Below are 19,496 nucleotides of genomic sequence, written 5' to 3'. Positions count from 1 at the left end.
TGGAGATTTGAAGAGCAAAGGAGACAAGGACCAAGGAAATCATGGAAGAAGTCTGGAAGGATCTGTCCATTCTCTGGTAATGGTGAACATTCACATAGGGTTTTCCATGTGCCAGACACTGCTTTAAGAGCTTTATCTGTATTAAGTCATTTAATCTTCATAAAAATTCCATGAAGTAGAGACAATTATTATCCCCAATGTTACAGATGAAAACACTAAGATAGAAGTTAACAAGCCGTCTGTGATAGGCAGAAAAATAGCTCCCTAAAGATGTTGATATGGTTTGGCTATGTGCCCCCACCCAAATTTCATCTTGTAGCTCCCATAATTCCCACGTGTTATGGGAGGGATCTGGTGGGAGATGATTGAATCATGGGGGTGGGTCTTTCCCCAACCGTTCTCATGATAGTGGAGAGGTCACAGGAGATCCGATGGTTTCAAAAATGGCAGTTTCCCTGAACAAGCTGTCTCTTTGCCTGCCGCCATCCACATAAGATGTGACTTGCTCCTCCTTGCCTTCTGCCATGATTGTGAGGCCTCCCCAACCACGTGAAACTGTGAGTCCAATTAAACCTCTTTCTTTTGTAAATTGCCCAGTCTGGGGAATGTCTTTATCTGCAGTGTGAAAATGGATTAATACAGATGTCCAGATCCTAATTCCCAGAATTTGTGATATGCAATGCTACATGGCAAGGGAGAATTAAGGTTGCAGACAGAATGAAGGCTGCTAATTAGCTAACGTTGAGATGGGAAATTATCTAGATTATCTGGATAGGCACAATGTAATCACAGGGTCCTTCTAAGTGAAAGAAGGAAGCAGGAGACTCAAAGAAGGTGATGTGACACAGAAGCAGAGGCTGGAGCCATGAGATTGCTGACTTTGAAGATGAAGGAAAGGGCTGCAAGCCAGGGAATGCGGGAGCCTCTGGAAGCTGGAAAAAGCAAGGAAAATAGATTTGTCCCTAGATCCTGCAAAGAGAAACACATCCCTGCCTACACCTGGATGATAGCCCAGTGAGACCTGTGCTGGACTTCCAGGACCTACAGTCCTGGAAGATAGTAGTAAATAGTAGTAAATCTGTGTTGTTTTAAGCCACTAAATGTGTGAAAATTTATCACAGCAGCCTTAGCAATGAATACACTGCCCAACTTGTAAGCAGAGGATGTGGTGGCTTCAAAGTCCAGGCTTTTTCCCTGCTACTCCTTTCTTTCTTTTCTCCCTCATGCCCAATATCTGTCATCTGTTCATTGGTTAGTAACATTCTCAACGCCTTACTGTTTTATTAAACTTATACAAACAATGTATTGATTTAAAAAAAAACAATTCAGTGGTTGTGAAGGTAAGAATCAATAGACAATTTCTCCACCGTTAGCCCCGCCTTTTATAGAAGCACATGCAGCATGTCTTCTTCATACACGAATGTAATGCTAAACCTGATGGGGTGGCTCAGGCCTGTGATCCCAGCACTTTGGGAGGCCGAGGCGGGAGGATCGCTTGAGCCCTGGCGTTCGAGACCAGCCTGGGCAACAAAGTAAAACCCTGTCTCTAACAAAAAATCAAAAAGTTAGCTGGGCGTGGTGGCGGCGCACTTGTGGTCCCAGCCTCTGAGGTGGAAGGATCGCTTGAGCCTGGGAGGTTGAAGCTGCAGTGAGCTGTGATGGCACCACTGCACTCCAGCCTGGGGGGCAGAACCAGACCCTCCCCCTGGAGGGGAGGGGAGGGGAGAGGAGGGGAGGGGACGGGAGGGGGAAAGAAAGAGATCCTACTCTCCATTTTAATACAACTTGCTTTTTTAATTAAAAACTATATCTAGAACCGATAGATTTCACTCGTCCTTAAAAATAGTCCTGTATTATTTTATATAAACATCTCTCGCTATTTATCAAGGCCGTCACTTGTTCAGAAGTAGTCTCACTTTTGTTTTGTTTTGTTTTGTTCTTAACAATTTGCTCCCTATATTCCTGGGCTGGCGCCTAGGCCTGCATCCGGGATTTGGCGCCACATCTTGGGGCAGGGCCTCTGAGGTCTAGGGGAGGGACGGCGCCGGCCAAGTCCCGCCCCCGTCCGCGTCGACCAATCAGCTCCCTGGAAGGCCCCTCCTCACCACCCCCCGCCCCCGCAGTCTCCGCCTAAGACTTTCCAAGTCCTGCAGTTTCGAGCCCGCTGCCCTGTGCCTCCTGGGCGGAGAAGCTGCTTCCTCCTGGGAACAACCGCCTCCCGCTCCTAGCAGGTTGCTACTGCCCCGAACCCGCGCTGCAGGGAACAGCGGGGCAAACAGTGAGTGGGGTTCAGCGTAGACTCTGGACCAGGAGAGGCCCGCGGTGACCGAGGCCTGGGCCCCGGGTTAGTGTCCGGGGCGGGGAGCGGTGCGCGGGGTGCGATGTTTAGCGTCTGGGGAGGGCCGGGCGTGGATTGCGGCCTCTGCGCGCGCCCCCAGGTGATAGAGCCGTTCCACCGAGGATCCCTTCCTTCGCCTCTACCCCGTTGATGATTTTTCTCTGCAGCTCGGTGCCTATTTCATTCTCGCCGCATTGTTATGCCCTCTGCTGGGCAGGAGGCGATGACCCCCCCTATTTTCGTAGGATTTGTTTTTTGCTCCGCAAGGAGCCATTAAGATCTGAGCTAGGAGGAACCCTCGAGGCGATTTGATCTCGCCTGCTGGGGGCTTGCATTCTTCTAGGCTAGCTTGTCTCGGTTAAGCCCAGGTGGAAGTTCTCATCCACCCCAGTGCTCTAGGCGCCCACGGGCGCGGTGTGGGTTTGTGGTGGGGGAAGGGACCTGGGGAGGGGTGGCGGTGAGAGCGGCGCGGGGATTCAGGCTGAATGTTAGTCTGGAATGCATTTGGCCTGAAGCAGCAAGTGCTGGATGATACAGTTCCCTGGTAAACAGCCGAGAGCTGGCCGCTAGTTTGGCCCAACCTGCAACGGAAGAAGGCCTTAAGTACAGGAGAAAAAGATCTTTGCCAATTGGATAATCATGGAAATTTAGAAGAAGTACAGCTCCAACTAGACGTAAAGGACAGAATGTGTCTGTCTAGCTGACCAGCCAACCATCGGTCCATCACTTTCATCCTCCAAACTAGTGATTTGTTGATGAATTGGTTTCAATACTTTGTTTTAAAATGTTGAATAAAAAGTACATGAAACATCTCAGAATGGTCTAAAAAATAATGAAACGAATGCCTGACCATCTCCTTGGGTCAAGAAATAGGGCGTCACAGTACCTTAGAAGCCCATGAGTCCAAACTGATGCCCATGGTCCATTCTCCTCCATTCTCTGAGATGTGACATCTTTCGTGATTTTTGTCTTAATTTAATGATTCCCTTGCTTTTCTTTTTAGTTTTACCATATTTGTGTGTGTATTCCTAAAACATATGTGTTGGCTTTCTCATTATAATGTCATTATATCAATGACATTATCCTGTACGTATTCTTAAGTTTTATAGATTCATTTTTCATGCTTCCTTCCATTTTCGTCATTTAAGGTGTAAATGTACATAATTTATCCATTCTACTGCTGATGGACATTGGATTGTTTCTGCTTTTGGAGGTGTATGATTTATCTATAAGCTATGTAACAAATTACCCCAACACCTAGCAGCTTCAAACCAAAGCGAACAAACAAAACAAGTCCTGTTACCTCCTATCTTACAGTTTCTGTGATCAGGAATCCAGGAGGGGCTTAGCTGGGAGTCTCTGACTCAGGGTCTCTCACAAGCTGTATCAACAATCAAGGTATTGACTGGGCCTCAGTCATCTCAAGGCTAGGCGTAGGGTCGAGGACCTCTCCCAGGCTTACTCACATCACTGCTGGCAGGCCGATTGGCCTCACTGACCCTGGCTGTACACGTCAGTTCTTTGCCACATGGGCCTCTATATAAAGAATGGTTGCAACATGGCAGCTTACTCCCCCCAGAGAGAAGGCTCCCACAGAGAAAAAGAGAAAGACAGAAGTCAGATTCTTTCTGTAACCTCAGAAGCGACATCCCATTATTTTTGCCATTTCATATTCATTAGAAGTGAGTCCCTAGGCCCAACTCACACTGAAGGGAAGAGGGTGACACAAGGACATGAACACCTGGAGGCAGGGATTATCGGGGCCACTTTAAAGCCTGCCCATGTCCTCTGATATTCAAGTACACTTGTGTGGGAGCTTCCCTAGAGTATATAGCTGGGAGTAGAATTGCGGAGTTATAAGATTTATGTGTATTCAATTTTATTGAGTCATTTCTAAACTGTTTCCAAAGTGTTAAACCAGTTTGCACTCCCTCCAGCAGTGGATGAGCATTCTTGTTGCTCTACATGCTTGCCACAGCTTAGTCTTGTAAAATTACATTTTTTGTCAGTCTGGCAGGTATGAAATAGCATTTAACTGTGATTTTAACTAGCATTTTCCATAACTAATGAGATTGACTTTTTATATGTTGATCAGTGCTTTCTCTTTGTGAAATTCTGATTCCTGTCTCTTATTCATTTTTGTATTGGATTGTTTGTTTACCTTTTTTATTGACTCATTGGAATGCTTTCTTTATATAATCTGGGTACGAAGCAGTAATTGTTAGCTATATATGCCACAGACATCTTTCCAATTTGCTTTTGAGGTTTTCTTTCTCTGTATGTCTTTATGTCTGTTACTCCTCTGTTTCTATCAATGAATCTAAGTTTTGAATTTAATTTCGAGTTAGTAGTACTTTCTTTTATAGCTTTTCTTGTTTGATAATTGTTTTCTCAAGATCATAGATTAATTTTAGTGTATCGTTTTCTAAAAGTGTTATAGTTTTGCCTTTGGCAATTAGTCTTAATCCACATGGAAACTGATTTTTATGTTGTTTATTCCATATGGATAATCTGTTGCCCCAGCACCAGTGATTTGCATGAATCAGGATTTCCATATAAGCATGAATTCGTTTTAAGCCCCCATTCTTATTTTCTATTTGTCTAACTCTGCCTCAATACTAAATAATTTTTAACCGCTATAGTTTTATTAAAAGCCTTGAAATTTGGTAGGAAAAGTCCTATCACCTGTTTCTTCTTCTTTAAGAGTGTTTTAGCTTTACTTGGACCTTTGACCTTCCATATAAATATTTAAATAAACTTATCAAGTTCTCCAAAACAAGAAACAAACAAGCAAATAAACCTGTTGGAATTCTGATTGATAATGGATCAACTCTGTGTCTTAGTCTGTTTTGCGCTACCGTAGCAGAATACCTGAGACTGAGTAATGTATAAGGAACAAAAATTTATCAGCTCACAGTTCTGGAGGCTGGGAAGTCCAAGATTGAGTGGCTGGCATCTGGCAAGAAAGAGCCGTCTTACTGTGTCATTCCATGGCATAAAGGCAGAGAAAGGCTGAAAGAGAGTGTAAAAGGAGGGTGAATGCCGCCTTTTATAATGAACTCACTCCTACAGTGATGGCATTAATTCATTCACTCTGCCATCATGGCCTGAAGGCCTCTCATTAAGCCCACCTCTCAACACCATTGCATTGGGGATTAAGTTTCCAACACCTGCTTTTTGAGGGACACATTCAAACCATTGCACTCTATAAATCATTTTGGGCAGAAATTATTTCTAAGACATTGGCCCTTTTCCTCAATGAACATGGTATATGACACTATTTAGGTCATCTTCAATGTTTTGTACTATTTTTTATTGTTTTCTTTTGGCTCAGTTTTTGTTAAATTTCTAGGCACGTCATATTTTTACTGCTATTGTAAGCATTTTCTTTTGTAAAAGTTATATTTTGTAGTTTATTGTTGCTGGCATACAGAAATTCAGTTGCCTTTTATATATTAATTATATATCAATCAAACTTGAGAAAATTAATAATTCTAAATTTACCTGTAGCTTCTTTCAGATTTGCTACATAGGCAATCATATCATCCGAAAATAATGATAATTTTGTTTATTCATTTCTAATTCTCATACCTTCAATTTATTTTTTCTGTCTTATGACAATGACTAGGAGCTCCAGTACACTGTTGAATAAAAGTAATAAAGGGCATCTTGTTTTGTCCTTAAGATAATAATGAGAAATATTTCATTATGTCAACTTAAAAATGACATTTGCTATAGTTACTTTGTAAATGTCTTCCCCATCATAAGAAAATTCTGTTCTTCTTTTGGTAAGCACTTTTATTGTAAATGGATGTTTTTTCAAATGCTTTTCCTGTAGCTGTTGAGAATATATATACTTTTTTTCCTTTAACTATATTAACAACATAGTAAAGTATAGTATTTAATTTCTGATATTAAACCAATTTTGTATTCTTGGAATAAACCTTTCGTGGTAAATATGTAGTAATTTCTGTATGTGGATATAGATACAAAAGGTAAACATTGGATATTTATATTTATACGTGTGATTTAAGATTGGCATGTAATTATACTTTTCTGTACTATCCTTTTCTGATGCTGGTATTATCATAAAATAATATGAATAGTATTCTCCCTTACGCTATTCTTTGGAAGAATTTGTGCAAGATTGGGATTATCTGGTCCTTGAATATTTCCTTGAATCACCTGTAAAATCATCTGTGTTTGGAGTGTATTTTTTCAGAAGATTTTAATGATTATAGTACTATTTAGGTTTTCCTATGGAGTCAGTTGTAGTAAATTGTATTTTCCAAGATATTTAACAATTTCACATATACATGAATGTATCAGTATACATACATGTATATGTTTATTCAATATATATAAATACATTTGACCATTGAACAATGGAGCAGTCGGGATACTGACCCCCCTCAGAATTGAAAATTTGTCTATAACATTTGAGTCCTACAAAACTCAATACTAATAGCCTACTAATGAGTGGAAGTCTTACCAGTAACATAAGCAGTTGATTAACACATGTTTTATATATGCATTATATTCTTAACTAGAGAAAAAGAAAATGTTATTAAGAAAGTCATAAGGAAGAGAAAACATTTACCATTCATTAAGTAAAAGTGAATCATCATGAAGGTCTTCCTTGTCATCTTCACATTGAGTAGGCTAAGGATGAGGAGGAAGGGAGGAGTTGGTGTTGCTGTCTTTGGGGGTGGCAGAGACAGAAGAAAATCCAGACCAAGGCGGTTCAAACCTGCATTATTCAAGGATCAAGTGTTTATATATGAATATATATATATATATTCAAGATTAACAAAATAAAAGTGTTTATAAAATCCTCTCATTCTGTTTATAAATCTTTCCATTATCTATTGATATGGCCACTTTTTCATTGTTAATATGTGTACATTTTCTCTTTTTGTTTTAATTTTTCCAGAACATGGTCTACATTATTAGTTTTTCAAACACCAACATAAAAGCTTTATGTCTTTTTCTAATTTTTACCTGTTTTATTACTTTCTTCTTTCTTTGAATTTTTTCTGTGATTTATTTTCTAAGCTTTTAAATTATATGCTTAGCTCATTAATTTTGAGCTTTTCTTCCTATGTAAGCTTTTAAAGCTATACATTTCTATCACTACTTTTTAGCTACATCTGACAAGTTTTGATATGATTATTTTTGACCATGTAGCTTTAATTATTTATAATTTTCCTTATAGTCTGTTCTTTGAGACATGAATTTTTTATAAATGTACCTTTTAAATTCCATTTGGCCATATGAAGTTTCTTTTGTTATCTTGTAGTTGTAGTTGCCTAATTTATATTGTAGTCAGAGATTGCATAGTGCCAATTCTTTTAAATTCGCCGAAGCTAGCTCTAAAACCCAGTAAGTTTTCTTTGTGTGCGTAAAAAGAATGTGTAGTCTGTAATTACATGATGTTCTGTGTATCAGCTGTTTTCATTATACAACCCAGTCTTACATATCTTTAACTTTTTATTTGCTTGAGTTGCCAATTACAGAAATAGGTATGTTAAATATTCTCACCATGATGGTGGATTTGATAATTTCTCATAAATCTATATATTTTTGCTTCATATATCTTGAGGCTATGTTATCAGTGAATTGTTGTAAATTGAACATTTTATCATAATGTAGGGACCTTACATTATGATACCTATTAATGTTTTCTGTTTTAAAATCGTATTTTTTTTCAAAGATTAAATCAAGGTTTCTTTGGTTTTTGCCTCATTTATCTCTCTTTTATCGTTTGACTCTAACTCTTCAGAATGTGTTTTAAATATATATGTAGTAAACTTATTTGGATTTTTTAAAAGTCTGGATTTTTAAAATATTGTTTGACAATTTATAACTTGTCATTGAATAATCTGTGTATATTTATTGTGATTAGTAATACAAAGTTAGATTTATTTCTACCATCTTATTATTTGCTTTTTATTTTTCCTGCCTTTTATGTTTCTTTCCCCGCCCCTCCCCCCACCTGTTTTTTTCCTTCTTTCTTTCTTTGCCCATTTTTTTCTTTCTTTTATTTGGAAGTTACATGTCTTAGTTCTGATGTTTTAATTTTATAATAGGTTTAACGCATATAATTCCTAATTTTTAAGATGTTTAACTAGTTTTATAACAGATTTAATTTAGCATACTTAAGTTAAATTGATCCTTAGTACCTTGTCTCTTACCCCGCAAGTATCAGATGATTATTGTTATTTAATACCATCAGTGTATTAAATATATGTTTACCAACATGTGTTTACAGATTTTTCTTTTTACAAAAAAAAACCCTGAGTTATAATGTGCGTAGAGTTAGGTTCACAAATAATAAGTGTACAGATCAGTGAATTTTATATGGTCCTATCAGGATATAGAATATTTACAACACCTCAGAAGACTTTGTTTTTCCCTACTCTAGGTAATTTTCACTCTCAAAAATAACCACTATTCAGACCTCTGTCATGATATACTGGTCCAATCTTGATCTTCACATAAATTGAGTCATAAACAGGTATCCTTTTGTGTTTGTTTTATGCAGTTTTAGGTCGATGAGATTCTTCCATATAGTGGCATATAGCAGTACTTTTTTTTCTATAGTATTGTATAAGTATATCACAAATTATTTATCCATTTTACTGTTGATGGACATTTATTTTTTCCAGTGTTTCTGACTATTACAAATAAATCTCATTTGAACATATCTTTGGTAGACATAAAAACTTACTTCTCATGAACATACATCTGGTCAGCCTAAATAATGTCAGACAGTTTTGCCACATAGCTGTATCGATTTATGTTCCCATCAGAAATATATATAAGTTCATCAGCTCCAGATCCTCATCACAATTTGATATTGTCACTATAGTTAATTTTAGCCACGTGAAATGGATATAGGTATCTTATTATGCTTTTAATTTGTATTACTTTGATGACTAATTATATTAAGCATCTTTTTGTATGCTTATTGGCCATTTGAATACCATATTTTGTGATGCACCTGCACATGTATTTTGTCTATTTGGGGGTAAAGGGGTGGTTTCTTTTTTTAATTAATTTTGTGAGTGTGTTAAATTATATTCCGAATATGCATATATATTTTTTCTTGTATCAGCGATTTGCAAATATCCTCTTCCAATCTTTGGCTTGCTTTTTCCCATTGGTAATTATGTCTTTTAATAAAAAGAACCTCTTTATTTAATTTTTATAATATCTAATTTTTATTGTTAATAAATCCAAACATTTATGCTTAGGACTTGAGTTGTATTGACGAGAATTTTGCCTACCTCTAGGTCACAAAAAGATTCCCTATGCTTAATAGTTCTACCATTCACATTTAGTTTTATAATTTATCTCAGAGTATTTTTTGTATATGATATGAGGTATGGGTTAGGGTTCATTGGTTTTTATATAGACATCTAATCAATCAAGAACTACTTATTGAAAAGGCATTTCACACCATTAGACTTTTTGAATCTATGTTCATTGAGTAATATTCGTCTCTAGGTTTTTGTTCTTATAATGTACTTACGAGATTTTGCTATCAGAGTTATGCTGGGTGTAATAAAAATGAGTTGGGAAGAGTTTCTTTGTTTACTATTCTCTGGAAGAAGTTTTATGATATTAGTATTATATTTTTCTCAAGTGTTTAGAAAAATTCACCATAAAAATCCTTTTGGGACTAAACTTTTTTGCAGAATGTTTTTGATTTTGGACTGCATTTTTTTTATGTATAGGATTATTTATATTTTCTGCTTCTTCTTGCCGTTTTGGATAAATTATGTTGTTTAAAGAATTTGCAAATTCATCTGAGTTTGTTAAATTTATTGGCATATGATTACTTGTAATATCACTTTGTTATATTTTTAATGTCTTTTGGGACTGCAATAATGTCCCCTGATAATTATAATGGATTCTCTCTCTGTGTCTGTTTATTGATCATTCTTAGTTTGGTTCATTAAAACCAACTTTTGGTTTTACTGAATTTCTAAATTTTTTAAAATTTGATTCTTGCTTTTATGTTTATTATGTTCTCTGATTTACTTTAAATTTGTTATTCTTTTTCTAATGTTTTGAAATAGTTTACTTTCAGTCTTTCCCTTTTATTAATGTATGCATTTAGAGCTATAGAGTTTTCCTTTATTAAGTAATTCCTTTATTAAGTAATTGCTTTTGCTGCCTCCTGCAAATTTTGATAAATTGTATTTTAATTATTATTTAGTTAAGGTATTTTCTAATTTCCATTGTGATTTCTTCTCTGACCTAAGGGGTGTTCAGAAGTGTGATCCTTAATTTCCAAACGTGGGAATTTTCTAATTAAATAAATAAATAAAAATTATTTATTTCTAGTTTAATTCCATTAAGATCAGAGAATATATTCTACATCTTTTTGAGTTTCTTGAGACTTGCTTCATACCCAGTATATGTTTTATTTGAGAAAATGTTTGACACGCACTAAAAATCATGTATATTCTGTTGTTGGTAGGTGTATATGTACCATATGTGTCAACAGGGTCAAATTTGTTAATTAATGTTATTCAAATCATGTATATCCTTACTGATTTTTATGCACTTGTTTATTCAGATTACTGAGAAAAATGTACTTAAATCTTCAACTATGCTTGTGGACTTGTCTTTTCTTCTTTTATTATTGTCAACTTTGCTTTATAAATTTTGAAGTTATTAAGGATACAAATTTAAAATTTTTGTATTGCTGTACTGAATTGATCCTTTTATCATTATGAAATTTGTTTTATATCTACAGTAACACTTGCTGACAGTAATGTTTACTTTGCCCATTGTACGTAAGCCATACTAGCTTTCTTTTGGTTAATGTTTGCTTGGTGTACCTTTTTCCATCCTTTCACTTTCAATATTTCTCTTCTAAATGAACTCTTTTTCTAATTGGATTTTTAATCCATTTATATTTAGTATAATTATTTATATAGTTGGTATCTTAGTTGTTTTGGGCTGCTGTGACACAAATGTGATAGACTGGTGGTTAAACAACAAACATTTAAAGATAAACCAGCAGATATAATGTCTGGTGAGGGCTGGCCTCCTAGCTTATAGACAGCTACCTTTCTCACTGTATTTTCACATGGCCAAGAGAGGGAGCTCTAGTCTCGTTCTCGTCTTATAAAGATACTAATCCCATTATGAGTGTTTCACACTCATGACATCATCTACATCTAATTACCTCCCAAAGGCCCACTTCCTAATACCATTCCATTGGGGGTTAGAATTTCAACATACAAATTTTGGAGGGACACAAACATGCAATCTATAAATATTGGGTTTAAGCAAGGTTGCAGTGAGCCGAGGCTGCAGTGAGCCAAGATCGCACCATTGCAATCTAGCCTGGCAACAGTGACACTCCTTCTCCAAAAAAAAAAAAAAAAAAAAAAAATTAGGTTAAAGTCTACCAATTTGCACAGTTTTCTCTTTGTTCTATTTCTTGTTTGTTATTTTCTCTTTTCTTGATTTCTTTCTAATTCAACACTTTCTATTAATTTTTCTTCAATATTTTGAATTATAATTTTTTTATTATTTTAATGGTTACTTTAGATATTACAGTTCACCTTATTGATTTATTATGACCTACCTTCTATGTATTCTCAATGCAAAATTTTAAGTTTATCTCCATCTTGCAGCTGTACTATTGTCTGTTTTATTTTTTATATGCTTCTGTATTCCATAAGGCATTTTGTTTATTTAAACAGTCAATATTCATTTATATTTGCCTATGTATTTACTCTTTTCAGTGTTCTCTATTAATTCCTACAGCACTGTACTTCTATGAGGAATAATTATCATAAAAAATTAGTTTTAGTAATATTCTAGTGGAAAATTCTTTCAGCTTTAGTGTATCTAAAATTACATTGCCTTTATTTTTGAGGAATATTTTTCTTGTGTATAGAATTTTAGGTTGGCAGATTTTTCTTTTTCTTTTATCTTTTAGGAATTCTGTTGTGTTCTCATTTTCATCATTCTTTTGAAAAATTAGCTGTATTTTTTGTTCATTTAAATGAAAAGTATCCTTTATCTCTGGCTGCTTTTCAGATTTTCTCTATGAATTTGGTTTTCAGCAGTTTGAATGTGATGTGTCTCAATGTAGTTTTCTTTCTGTTTATTCTGTTCGGGGAACATAAAGTTTCTTCAGCTTGTGGTTTGATGTTTTTCAAATCATTAATTGATAACATTTTGCTTGTTTTATTATCTCCTTCCTTTCCATCTGGGACTGTGATTACTCATGTGTCACAACTTTTCACGCTATCTCGTAATCCTGTTACACTCTTTCTGTATCTTTTGATCTCTTTGTGTATCATGTTTTCTTTCCTCTTATGTTATGTATGGATACTTTCTACTTACCTTTGCTATACGTCACAAATTCTCTGGTCTTTTGTGTCTAATATGCTATTAAAGCAATCTATTAAGTACCAATTTTAATTATTATTTTTCTTTTTTAATTTTTCATTTTACTTTTTTATGAGTTTTATTTCTATGCTGAAATTCCACAGCCTTGTTTCTAATTTCTTAACATATGAATCACAGTTAAGTTCTCTAAGAACTCAAGTATCTGAACCACTTGTGCCTGTGTCTATTTTCTGTTATTTCTCTTGAGTTATTGGCAATTTATTCTGTTTTTTTAACTGCTTTCCTAATTTTTGATTCAATGCAGAATATTGTGGATGAAAAAATATAAAGGTTTTGATTGATGTTATTTTCTTTCAAGAGGATTTTTTGGGGAAGTGGGCAGATAGAGTACCAGCAGATTACTTTGATGCTATCAAATATTAGTTTTAGGCTTTGTTAGGACTAGCCCATTTAAGGTTTGATCTTTCTCCAAGAACATAGTCTTTAAACCATAAGATATGCTTCTCCTTCATATGTCAGGGATTTTCTTATGTGTCAACTGAAATCATGGAGTGTTTATAAGAACGTTTCTTTTTGTTGGGGCATAAACTCCATTGCTTTTCTCAGAACAATATAACCACTGAAATGACTGCTCAACTGTTTAGCTTTTTGGCCACTATTTCCTACAAGTTTCCTTGAGGTCTCTCCTATTGCATGCATAGCTTAGGAATCAGCCAGTGACATTAGGGGAATTCATATATAAAATTTTAGATTAACTTGTCTGGTTTCTTCATGTCTGAAACTTTGCCCTTTGAGCTCCACCTGGTTTGATAGTCTTGAACCGGTAAGACTGACACTTCCTTTTCAGCCTCAGTAACCCTGCACTGTAAAATGAAAAATGCCCGAAAGTAAAAAGCAATAGCGAATATACAACTCATGTCCTGTGTTTTCTGTTCATCAAGGATTATAGTCCTTTTGTCCTGTTTATGTTGTTTACTTTTCTGAGTCTTCAGTTGGTTTCCTATATTTTGCTGAGCTTTTATTATTGTTTCCAATGGGAGGATTATTGCAAAGATATGAGGGAATTTCAAGAAGTTTGTGGAAACAATGGAATTAAAAATTTTTTGAAAAATAAATGTTGCCTCAACATAAGCCCCTTCAAGTTCAAGACACTTTTGTAAGCAGTGATAACAGCAATTTAGTCCATCACTAAGAAACTGAAGGTCCTGGGAATTTAGCCATGTAGATACAGTATTTTTACATTATTAACCAAAGAAAAATGGGTGCCCTTCTCCCAGCACTTTGGGAGGCCGAGGCGGGCGGATCACAAGGTCAGGAAATCGAGACCATCCTGGCTAACATGGTGAAACCCTGTCTCTACTAAAAATACAAAAAATAAAATAAAATAAAATAACTGGGCGTGGTGGTGGGTACCTGTAGTCCCAGCTACTCAGGAGGCTGAGGCAGGAGAATGGCATGAACCTGGGAGACGGAACTTGCAGTGAGCCGAGATCGAGCCACTGCACTCCAGCCTGGGCAACAGAGCGAGACTCCATCTCAAAAAAAAAAAAAAGAAAAATGGGTGCCCTTCACAGATTTTTTAAGATTAGGAAACGAAGTCAGAAGGAGCCAAATCAGGACTCTAAGGTGGATGCCTAATGATTCCCCATTGAAACTCTTTCAAAATTGCCCTTAGTTGATGAGAGGAATGGGCAAAGTCATTGCCATCGTGGAGGAGGACTGTCTGGTGAAGCTTTCCTGGGTGTTTTCCTGCTAAAGCTATGGCAGACTTTCTCAGAGCACTACAGTAATAAGCAGATGTTATCATTCTTTGGTCTTTCAGAAAGTCAACAAGTAAAACACCTTGAGCATCTCAGAAAACTGTCACCATGGCCTTTGCTTTTGACCCATCTGCTTTTGCTTTGACTGGACTACTTCTGCCTCTTGGTAGCCATTGCTTTGATTCTGCTTTGTCTTCAGGCTCATACTGGTAAAGCCATGTTTCCTTTCCTGTTACAGTTCTTTGAGGATATGCTTCAGAATCTTGATCTTACTTGTTTAAAATCTCCATTGAAAGTTCTTCTCTTTTCTGCAGCTGATCTTGATGCATCCCATCAAGTGGAGAGTTTGCTCAACTTTCATTTTTCAGTCAGAATTGTGTAAGCTGAACCAATTGAGATGTCTTTGGTGTCTTCTCTTCTTTAATTCACTACAGATATTTAGATGAGTATTTCTTTTTATCATTTTAGGATTTGTTAGACTCCCTGGATCTGAGGATTGGTGTCTTTCAAGATCTCTGGAAAATTCAATCATTTCTTTCAATAATAACTCTCCCACAATCTTTCTATTATATCTATTTGAACCTCAGATCAGATGTGTCTTAGGTCTTCTCACTATACGCTCTATATCGTCTATCCTTTTTCATATTTTCCATCATTTTTTTGATTTTAGACTGAATTATGAATAATTTCCTCTACTCCAGATCCAGTTCAGTAATTCTTTCTTCAACTTTGTTTAATCTTCTATTTAGTCTCTTCAATAAATTTCTATTTTGAACTATTTTATTTCAATTATTTTTTAATTTCTAGTTTTGATTCTTTTTATAAATACAATTATTTTCTGTTCAAGTTTCTAGTTTCTATTTCATTTTTCAAATGTACAAAACATGGCTATTCTATGTTCTGTGACTAATAATTCTGATATCTAAATTTTGCCTGTTTCTGATTCTCTTGTTTGTAATGGCTGTCTTTCATTGTGCTTTATTTCCTGAGTGTTATGTGGTTTTAAAAATTATTAATGTGAGCTTCTCCTTTCATGTGAATTTTTGTCCTAGAAATTATTTCTAGATACATTAAAGTTAAATTTCTCTAGAAAAGATATGCATGTGCATCTTCCAATTGAATACATTAGCAAATTGGGACCACCTCAAATTATTTGCTTAGGGTTTTTCAATTCACAGACGTAGCATGAATTAATATTGCAAACCTATATGGAAAACTGGTTTGTGATTATTCATTCTCATTGATCTTTTTCCCCTTCATCTTTCAGCAGGGTCAAGACAAGCAAATTGCATTGATTTCTTCTGTGACATGAATTTACTTCCTATTTACCTTTACCCTGTTGGAATGCCCCTTTGGTGTGTGAGCTTTGTGCCGGGATGTCATTTTTAATTATATTCTTTATGTGAGCTTGGTCTTAATATCCTAGGCTGGAAACCCCATAGAGTCACTCCCCATACATTCTCCAGGGTTTTGTGGAAGCATTGTGGTGAGAGCCAGCTTTCATGCTTGCTTCCTTCAATGTTTCCTGCTTTTAGTTTGTTTCTGGCTTTGTGTACTCTCTACTTTCCTATCATTTCATTGATGAATTTATAATATTTTGTGTATATATGTTGTTTGCATCAGTAGTATGTTTTGGGACATTTATCTACATTCCTAGAACTAAAACATTATTATTTTTTTTTTTTTTTTGAGACGGAGTCTCGCTCTGTTGCCCAGGCTGGAGTGCAGTGGCGCGATCTCGGCTCACTGCAAGCTCCGCCTCCTGGGTTCACGCCATTCTCCTGCCTCAGCCTCCCGAGTAGCTGGGACTACAGGCGCCCGCTACCACGCCCGGCTAATTTTTTGTATTTTTAGTAGAGACGGGGTTTCACCGTGTTAGCCAGGATGGTCTCGATCTCCTGACCTCGTGATCCGCCCGCCTCGGCCTCCCAAAGTGCTGGGATTACAGGCGTGAGCCACCGCGCTAAAACATTATTTTTAACACCTTATTAAATTTAGATATTTGCATGTGTGATTATATATCAGTATATCATGAATGTACAGCTTGATACATTTTTACAAACTGAACACAACCTTGGGCCAGCACCTAAATTAAGAGGACATTACCAGTAACCCAGAAGTCTCCTTTGTGTTCCTCTCTAGTCACTACCTGGCCTAAGAGTAAATATTATTCTAAGTCTTAATATCAAATATTAGTTTCACCTGTTCTTATATTTATGTAAATATGACAATATAGTATGTACTCTCGTTTCTGGCTTAGTTCACTGCAGTATGTTGGTGAGATTCAGCTATATTGTGAAAAATGCAAATCATTCATTCTTATTGCTGTACCATATTTCATTGTGAATATGCCACAATTTATTTAAACATTCTACTGTTGATGGTACCCAGCTGATAGAGAGCAGGGTGGATTACAGCTGAGAAAGCAGGGAGGATAGGATTTGAGTAGTTTCCAGTTTTAGACTACCTTGGATGGTGACACTTTGAGGATTCCAGTACATGTCCTTCAGTGAAAATGTGTATATTGGGTACACACCTAAAAGTGGTATTACTGAATAGTCTTATTTTGCGTTGCAAAATGATACTTGTAACATTTTCAAAATACAAAGTGTCTAAAGAAAAAAATTACTGCTCAACCCTCCCCCACTTCCTGAAGTAGCCAAATTTGTCCTTATGTTTTCTGTGCTTAAACATAAACACGCAATTATAGAATTTTTTCCCTGCAAAAAGTAGGATCATACTTTTATTGCTGAAAATATACATTAAGACAATTTCTCAAGGTATGAATTGAGCTCATTTTAAAGAATTGCATAATATTTTTGATATGGATTTTTAATTGTTCATTTATTCACATGTTTCAGAATATTTACCAAACTTAGTATCTCAAAAGTTATTTGAATACTTTCAGGATTTCATGGCAGTCTTCGTTACTCAGAGCTACTCCAGGCAGAACATTAGAAAGGAAAACAAACTCAAGGGGAAGTAGAAATAAAAAAGGATCCAGGATTTAAAATTTAGCTTATAATGTGGTGTCTGAGACTGAGAAAGAGGAGATAGAACCAGCTCAAAATTTGAGGAAGCAGCCAGATAGGGTGGCTTATGCCTGTAATCCCAGTACTTTGGGAGCGGAAGCAGGAGGATCACTTGAGCCCAGGACTTCAAGACCAGTCTGGGCAACAAAGTGAGACCCCATCTCTACAAAAAAAAAAAAAATACAAAAACTCCCTGGGCATGATGGCGCGCACATCTGTAGTCCCAGCTACTGGGGAGGCTGAGGTGGGCGGATCTATTGAGCCCGGGAGTTCGAGGTTGCAGTGAGCCTCGCTCCACTGCACTCCAGCACAAGACCCTGTCTCAAAAAAAAAAAAAAAAAAAAAGGTAAAATTTGAGGAATCATTAAAAGAGTATGAAGGAAGGAGAAAACTTACTTACAGCACAGGAGGTTTGTACTTTGATCCATTTTCTGCTTTAGGCTGCTGTTTATTTTTTTGAGGAATGATCCTAAGGATTTTCTTTCTTACCCCATTTCATCCATCCATCCAGTGGACATTACAGAGCACCTGTTTGTGACCTAGGTGAAGTGGGGAATAGAAAGAATAAAATACAGTTCTTAACCTATGCTTCCTGTAGTTGGAGCAGTTGAAATGAAACCCTTAATTTATATGGGATGTCATACCCTGTCCCTTTCACCACTGAAGCCACCTTCCCCTAGAAGGTCCACTCTGGACACTACACTTTTGTAGTAGGGGAGAAAGCTTTGTGATGGTCTCTTCCAGAGAACGGTTTGGTCCCAGGACAACCCTTCCTTAGGTACCCAGCAAACAGGGGCCAGGGCAGTGAGGGGTGAGGAATCTGGAGACAGGACAGGGGCCATGCAAATCTCCCTGGGGCCCTGGGGACCAGCCATAAAAAGAGATGAGTGGTTCCTCCAGGTTTTACAGTTGAGTTCTCCAGGTTAGATGAGTAGATGCGAGTGCAGGACCTGGTCAGGCATAAAGCCAGTTCCTGGCTCCATGGTCAAGTCTTGTGTTCCACTCAAATAACATGGATCAGAACTAGCAACAAAGTTCAAGAAACCTTTCCACAGGGAGAAATCATATTTGTAGAGAAGCCGCTGCCAGCTGCTTGGGTGAGGATATTTTATGTAGTTTTTTAGTTGATTAAATTTATTTTTATTACAAAATAATACGTGTGACTATTGAAACGCTAATGAGGTGTATCAAGAAAAAAATAACAAGTAATCCACTTTCCTGTCTGAAGTAACTGGTTCTAATAGTTTATCTTCCATACAATTTCTGTGTTTATATATGTACATATGAACAGTTTTGAAGTTTTTTTACACAAAATGGAACGTTTTTTACTATGTTAGATGTTTATTTTAAAAATAATATATAAATATAGAGATAGAGGCAATATATAAGTAGATTTATATAAGTAGATTTAACCCATCCTTGGAAATAGTTGTATATTATTTTACACAGAGATCATCATTATTTATCCATCGCTCCCTTGTTAATGAACAGTCTCAAAGATTTACTTTGAAACAAATCGTCCTGCTGCACTCTGAGGGCGGGCGCCTGGGTCTCCATCCCGGATCTGGGGCGGCATCTTGGGGTAGAAACTGACACAAAGCCGGGCCTCTGCGGTCCGGGGGCGGCGGCCAAGCTCCGCCTCCACCCGCGGCAGCCAATCAGCTCCCGGGGACGCCCCCACCCCCAACCTTCTGCACTGCAGCCCACCTCCCCCCACACGCCTCCTCCTAGCCACTTCACTACCAATTTGCAAATCCCCAAGGCGTCTGCCCCAGCGCCTTCCCACATCTGTGTGGAAGACTCCCCACTCCAAAGTAGCCTGGTGTGGAAATTGCTGGACGAAAGGGTGAGTCTCGTCCAAAGCTGGTTTCGGGGACCAGAGCAGGCCCGGGCACACGGACCAATTCAGGGGCGGCTCCCGATGCAGTCCGCTGAGGTGCGGGTGGGAGAAGGAGGCACTGGGTCGGGGTCCCTGGGGCGCGCGGC

General features: G+C 37.1%; 1 protein-coding gene across 9 annotated transcripts in view; it reads left to right on the top strand.

Annotated features, from left to right (window-relative positions):
* Positions 1–2,080: 2,080 nt before the first annotated feature.
* TCAF1 (TRPM8 channel associated factor 1) overlaps positions 2,081–19,496 on the top strand; it is a 52,501-nt gene continuing 35,085 nt past the window's right edge. The window contains exon 1 of one of the 9 annotated variants that reach the window (XM_003318862.6): positions 2,081–2,344. The gene's annotated coding sequence lies outside the window, so the exon portion shown is untranslated. Of the gene's footprint in view, positions 2,345–19,261; positions 19,357–19,496 lie in introns of those variants that run through there. The other 8 variants (XM_009454427.4, XM_009454430.4, XM_063815706.1 and 5 more) reach the window with 8 other exon arrangements.

Source organism: Pan troglodytes, chromosome 6, assembly GCF_028858775.2.
Source record: "Pan troglodytes isolate AG18354 chromosome 6, NHGRI_mPanTro3-v2.0_pri, whole genome shotgun sequence".
Classification (NCBI taxonomy): domain Eukaryota; kingdom Metazoa; phylum Chordata; class Mammalia; order Primates; family Hominidae; genus Pan; species Pan troglodytes.
Note: the sequence above shows the minus strand (reverse complement) of the source record. Positions and strands in the feature narration are given on the sequence as shown.